This window comes from Pinus tabuliformis, chromosome 1_2 (assembly GCF_031772625.1).
Source record: "Pinus tabuliformis cultivar Carrire ecotype Pingquan chromosome 1_2, CPIR1, whole genome shotgun sequence".
In the NCBI taxonomy this organism is placed as follows: Eukaryota; Viridiplantae; Streptophyta; class Pinopsida; order Pinales; family Pinaceae; genus Pinus; species Pinus tabuliformis.
Genome location: NC_142298.1, coordinates 30,986,908 through 30,992,907, shown reverse-complemented (window position 1 = coordinate 30,992,907; position 6,000 = coordinate 30,986,908). Strand labels below are relative to the sequence as shown.

Genomic DNA, 6,000 nt, shown 5'->3' with positions numbered 1-6,000 from the left:
AGAAGAAGCAAGTGGCTCCTCCTTTAAAAATATTTGAACAGTTGATTTTAGTGAAAGCTATTTTTTCAATGAAACGAAATGTAGGTAGAATGTGCAGATGCCTTTTTGGTTCCCTGTTTGTTATGGGTCCAATTCTCTCTACTGCTTAAATGAAGATAAACTTTACCATGGAAGATAAGTCAAATTTAGATATAAATTGGCTTTGAACCAGGCTTTTGTATGATGTGGATGGAACATTTATATTCTGGGAAAGGAAAATTTGTCATCATTTGTGTGTGCATCTTTTGAACTGGGATATTCTGTAGTCTCTATATCCTCAGGGGTCTCGGTAACCAAAACAGGTTGATTATGTTGGGGAGGATAAGAAGAAGATGCATCAATTTCTGAATGTGATGCGCTTGATTTTGAGTGGTCATATCTCTCATAAGCATCTGCAGTTTCCATGTCTCCTGATGTTTTGTATCTTCGGAGCAAATGTAATGGAGAAGATCCATGGATTGAAGTTGTTTCTCCACTTTGAAATCCCGAAAACATAGTTGATCTCCTTGTGAAACCATGGGAAGAGTGCTTTGACTTTCTATCTCATTTTGTTTTTTTCTTAGCATTTTTCTCCCATATGTTCAAGGCATTGGCTGTCTGTTCTTCAAATATTGCCTTCTTCATGTGAGATCCCATCTGCATAAAAATATCCCATCATATTTTAAGAGCACATTCCTTTATACATGATATTTAACTAGAATAGAGTGTTTTTGAACAATCCAAAAGTTCACTAAAACATTTGTACATACTGGAAAAACAAAATTTGCCCCAAAAATGGATGTTCTCTATCTATCAACAAACAGGGTAAAATGGATGTTCTCTATCTATCAACAAACATGGTTATATCAGGAAATAAAATTAAAATGATTTAAAGAGAAATCATCATTTCTATTTCTCTGCTTTTTTGTAAGGCTCCAGATTGTAACAAAATTTAATTTAACAAACAAAAGGAAGCATATTTTAGACTGGTCATACTTTTCATTCGAAAATCCTCTGAGGCTTTACCTGAAGCTCTCAATAGAGAGATAACTGTTGTATACAAGAAAAATTAAACTCCATTGTTTTCTATCTCCTCATAAATTTCTCCAATATGAGTTTTACTATTTTTTAATGAGGTGATTTTATAACCATTTCACTGAAATCTGATGACATGATTTTTGGTGAGATCAAAATGTTTCATTGTTTAAATTGTATTTTTGAGTAGAAAAATGGATTCAATCTCCTGAAAAATCCCTTAAACATTTGGATTGTGCAAATTCAACAACTTAAAGCTAAAATTTCCCCTATTTCTAATCAAAAATTATGGTTTTAACAATTTCTACTCAGATTTTGTGCAAAATCAACCAAAAAAAAATCAAAAGTGGTCTCATTAAACAACTGTGTTAATGCATTATCAATTGACACCTTATCTCTAATTTTATCAGTACAAGTAAGATATTTAATATCACAATGTAGGGTTTGATTAATCTATTTATGTACAAAATAAACCAGGTGAATACACTAAGTGAATACTTGGACGATGTAACTCTCCTTTTTTGTAATTATATAAGCCAGCATTTTCTCAAGTTCAATCGATCCTTTTAGACACCTAAACTGATTGTATTTTCAATGAACATGGAGTAGATTAACTTGTTTCACAAGGGAATAAAGTGTAAGTGTGATGTAACTACATAGAAACTGCACAACAATCCTAGACACAAACACAAGCAACCCAAGGTAATCCTTATCAGATGCATAATAAGGTCACTCTCAATATTCTCCTTACACATATTAAAGCTGCAAAACAATCAACTAGTGCTAAGTCAAAGAAGAGATAATGATATTAAATAAATAAAAAGAAAACAGTTAAAATGATGAAGTTTGCTTGGAAGTTAGAATGTCCTTTACATGTACCCAAAAAAATATAAATTAGCACACTAGTCTATATGTTGCATACTTACCCTCTGATAATTCTTACTATGATGAAAGTAAACCTCTCATGAAAACAAGATCTCAGGCCAAATTCATATTGTAAGAATGAAGTCAAATTTAAATAAGGTGCATAGAGGGATTATAATTGAAACTTTTTAGCTATGTAAACTAAAATTGATTTAAAACACCTAGCACTACAATATGTTACCATTTTTATAATAGTAAATCCAATGATTCTACATGCAAAAGTTCATTCTTTACTAAATGAACATAGTGCTTACCCATATCCACAAGAAGAAAGCAAGCTGGAAAGCATTCTGCAGAACATAAGGTAAGTTTGCTAACCATCAAAGCATTGTCATTTCCATGAATATTCAGTAAACAGGATTCAGAAATAGAATTTGTCAATGAGGCATTGGTGTGAAAAGCATTTTGATACCTGGAATAGAGTGAAATGGATCAAGAAAAGAACAAGTTTAGGACGACTGAACCAAAAAAGTTCATCTGTTGGCTGCACTATGGGAGTTCCTTGAACTACAACATGCCTCTCTTGAATTTCTAAGGCCATCTCTGTTATTATAACTTGTAGCTTTGTGCCGACCAACAAAACCGTCTGCACATTTTCAAGATCGAATGGCAATAAGCCTGAAGAATTCAATCAAGAAACTTTCCAGGCCATTAACTCACATCATCAATAAGACAATCCTATTAGTCTAAGACTTTTGTTTACGTACAGCTAAGGGAACAAAAGAGATCCAAAATTACGCATACCATCTTGCTCAGAGAAACACATCCAATCCTATTAATTGAACAAAAGCGAAAACTACTTTATGAATATGCAAAATTATGTCTTTGGTGGGAGAGATGAGTCCTGAAGACTTACCATACACATTAAGAAGCAAAAAAAATACAGCAAAAGCCCACAAGGAAGGACTGTAGATAATGTATCAAAAGGCCTCTGTTTAGGTAAAATTCAATGGGATTTTCAAAACATTCCAAGAAGTTGACATAGCAAGGCCCAAGAAGGAAACCTAATATTATTTCTGAAGACCAAAGCTTTTGTGAGTAGGGAAATCTTTACGAACTTGATTCCAACCACCCTCTTGAAGTCATCATCCAATGACCTCTTGATATATTTATGAAAATCAAACTTGCTATTTGGGGTCAAGTGAGCCTATACAGTTCCAATAAATAAATAAAATTATAGTACTAATCAGATTCCTTACACAAATGATATGGGTGCTGATATAACAAAGATGAAATGGAAAATATGATTTAAATTTATCAAGACTTACAACAATGAAGCCATGGCGCAAGGTCAGGTAATCAACTTTTGTTACTGACCAAAAGAATTGTCGAAAGAAGCATACCTGCAAATCCAAGGAAAATTAATGTTAAACCAGAACTGGATATTTCTCAGTTAACATGCAAAGGTCAAACTCAGATATATCCATAGATCATTTGCAAGTATGAAATACTTACCATCCATTTAAGAATCAGTATTCGGCTCGATAAAGGCATATGACGCTTTACAAATGAGGTTTCTTGGGTTAATCTGAATCTTGCAGGATCTGCTTGGACCAATAAAGCAAGCAATTGCCTCAATATACAGTTTTCTTAACACGCTCAAAAAGTTACCCAACCCAAAAGATTCATTCTGTGTCCTTTCAATCTTCTATATTTAAAAACATTACTCAATCGGCTTATAATATATTTTTTTAACTGAAACAAGATTTTTTTGGAGAATCAGTAACTTGAAAGATCAGCTATCACTATTAAACCAGTTACAACTATTTCATAAATACTATAAAAAGGCCAGTTACAACTTACAACATGTCTCTAGAGACTTGAACCCACATAGTTGGGAAACAAACTGTTTACCAAACTACTTGAACTAAGATCCATTGACCAATCAGCCTATAACTAACACAGTATATCCCAATTAGAATTGGCAGGTTGCCAACCAGTTATTACTTTTCAACTTAAATAGTCTCTAGAGAATGGAGTAAATAAGATTCCATAGCAACCTAGTGAAGGGAGAAGAAATAAAAGAACATCAACTCACCATTTGAAAACTCATAATCTAGAGTTTTTGATTCCCTTTCCCACTCTCTCCAATGCCTCATCTAGACATCAAGAGGGCTTGTAGATCTCAGTATTACCAGAGGATATAAATGCATGCAGAGGTCAGAATAATAAAACCCAATGCAGAATTTAACTGAACATTATTGGACAAAATAATTGATCTCCCTTTCCACCTACATTTGCTCTTGCCAGTGCCACAGTTAAGATACTATATAACACATGGAGAACTGCCAGCATAAAGATGAAGATGTGGAGTTGATGCATGCCACTTTGGGAAACCAGAGGATACTTACCCTGAATACAAAGCAGCAGAGTTATCAAGTAAAATCCAACATAAAATAAATATTTGAAATTTGTATGGGAAACTAATTTCAAGATGGTCTAAATCAACTCGATCTCAGTAGGAAAATCAATCAAAGAATCATAGGACTTGGATAAAGAAACCATGCGCATTAAGACTAAGAGAAGGGTTTGGCCTTTACATGTGCAGAGCTACAATGTTGGCTACCCTCAGAAGCAGCTAAGATGCATCTCCATGGGACCTCCTGTTCAGTAGACATTGATTCCCATAGAATTTTTTGCATGTGCTCCTTTTCTTGGTCATTATCCCCTTCCACCTTTATATCGCTAGAATCAATTTCCTTCTTACATTGAATCATAATATAAGCTATTTTTTTTGGTATACAAATCATGGAAATGGGCTTCTGTCCAACTATCAGTAGAAGCGATATGAAACCCAGAAGCATCAACTCTGCAACCCAAAAAGATGATTTTCAAAAATATTTGCTCAGAGGACATATTCAGAAATTCTAGCCAGCAGGTGCTAAAAGAAATCAGTGTAGTTGCCTGAAATTAAAGGCTGAAATTCAATTTAGAAAATCCAAAACAAGCTACCAATGCAATCTAAGCAGATCAGTTAAATACATAAAATAGATATTGTCAAGTTCAACCCATGTAACCATTTTAGAAGGAGGTTCTATCTAAAACAACATAAATTTGTTGTTCAAATTAGTTTCAAAGTATTTGGGGGATAGACTACAAGAAGCAACATGGTGGATATGAGTGGTTTCGAGTATCCATTACCTGCTTTCAATTTTTCAAGCGCTTCATATAGAGCCTTTTTATTTCTTCTGGAGAGCCACTGTAAATATAATGACAGAAAAGGGCTTTATTAGTACAGATGCAAGAAGAATTCAAAACTTGTAATCCTGTAGATTTGTTTATCATGTCTTCCTCTATCAGCATCCTTTTCCTGTAATAACCAAAGCAATAATTCTACTTCTAATCACTGATGACATATGGAATATGAGCCATTCATATTGGGTTTTAAAAGTGTTTTTTGTTGGGGACTTCAGAAGCCAAAATTTATCAAATTTCTACCAGTCAAAACAAAATGGATGCAGAACTAAACCGAAGTAAGATCAATTCAACTAAACCAAAAAGTGCACAGTTGAAATCTAAGCAAAACCTTACATTGCTAGCATAATGAATACCATGTTCAAGAAGTAAAGAGATGGCCACAAATGCCAAACAAACAACTGCTACTGCCCAAGTAGGAGTTTTCTCTAGAGAACGATCATTGCCACTGTCAACTCTTGCCATATTCTTCTTAGAGGACTGGTAATTGCTTCTAAATTCGCCACAACCTTAAAAATTAAATTTTAGCAGTTTAAAACAATTCCCAATCAGGGCTGATACTCTCAACCACAATATTATCTTTTCAATTCCCAAATCTTGAATTCAAGAACGGGAACCCTCTCTCTTAATACATACGTGGTGAGGCTATCCTTTTAATATTATTGGTGTATGAAAGAAGACTACCTACTGTAGCTTTGAATTTTGTAAATAAAGAACTCAAGAATTGGTCTCATGTGGAGTCATTCAAGTCAATGCAATGGTGTGGGAAGGCCAAGTCACTCAATTTGTTAGTATACACATGAACCCAAGTCCATCAATCCATACCCA

At 34.0% G+C, this 6,000-nt stretch overlaps 1 pseudogene; it reads right to left on the bottom strand.

The window, feature by feature from the left end:
- Positions 1-237: 237 nt before the first annotated feature.
- Positions 238-5,637, bottom strand: LOC149204253 (MLO-like protein 9; annotated as a pseudogene).
- Between the last annotated feature and the right edge of the window lie 363 nt (positions 5,638-6,000).